Source organism: Callospermophilus lateralis, chromosome 3 (assembly GCF_048772815.1).
Source record: "Callospermophilus lateralis isolate mCalLat2 chromosome 3, mCalLat2.hap1, whole genome shotgun sequence".
NCBI lineage: Eukaryota > Metazoa > Chordata > Mammalia > Rodentia > Sciuridae > Callospermophilus > Callospermophilus lateralis.
In genome coordinates this window covers 198,816,410-198,817,592 of record NC_135307.1, presented here as the reverse complement: position 1 = coordinate 198,817,592, position 1,183 = coordinate 198,816,410, and positions in this window count along the sequence as shown.

Genomic DNA, 1,183 nt, shown 5'->3' with positions numbered 1-1,183 from the left:
GATAAACTTCCTATTTTCGTGTCGCCCTGTTTACTTGGCCACTGGCCGAGAAGATACCAGCACTCCAGGTGCTGGACACCCCGTTACTAGTTTTTCACAAACATGTCCAGAACAGTACTTTGAAGAAATGTGCAAACAAGGCCTCTGGCCTTGAGCTGGGCTTCACAGAGATGTCTACATGTTTAAGATACGAGAGGGTACCAACTGGACTCCATGGTAACAGCTGGCAGGGGGAGAGTAGACAGGGGAGAAGAAGCTCTCCCCTTCTCAGGTGTTGTCCTCCAAGGGTTAACATGCCCAGAACAGTGAGAGAAAAAGCTGCTTTTATGTGAACTTCTGCAGACCATGAATTTCTGAGCCCCTCCCCTTACATGCTGGGTATAAAACTCTGAAACTACCTGAACTTTGGGTTCAGGGGATTAATTCCTTACAGCAAAAGCCATCTTCTCTGAACCTGGCTGCAGCCAAATAAAACCGTTTTCCTGCTCTGTTCGGTCGGTGCCTTGCCTCATTTGTCCCTACAACAACACATCCATGCAAGGAAGACTTTATCAAACCAGTAGCCTAAGTAAAGCAGGTTCCAGGTTACTTTTTGCCACCACCGCCACCACCACCACCATGCATACCAATAATTTCTTCTGATTTTTTTTTTTAATTACATACAAACAAATCAAAAACCATGAAAAGTATAAACTATGTTACTGAGAATCAAGAAGAGTCATTCACTCATGTAAATTCAGAAATTCGGTAAGGGTGGTTGTTGTTTCTGTCTGTTGCTGTTGTTGTCCTTTTTTGTCTTTTTTTTTTTTTTTTAAATTTTTCTCCCAACTGTCAAATCAATTAAAGCGGGGTGGGGGGGTGGGGGGGGTGAGGTGGTGGTGGGTGTCAGAAAATGTAACAGGGGTCCACTTTATAGGCTTTGAGTATAAGTCTCACTGCTCAGCCACTGAGGCTCATGTTAAAACCCATATCCTTTTTCCTTTCTCTTTTCCCTACCCTCCCCCTCCCTAATCATAGGTGAAGCCATATTGACTTTCAGGGTGGGTTATCTGCCCATTGGCTAACAAATATTTAGAATTTTCATCCAGAAAATCACTTTTCTGTTTGATAACCTTGCTAGGCCTCCGATGGGTTAGAACAACAGAGTGTCAGCAGAGTCATCAGAGTTTTGTTGCTGTAAAGG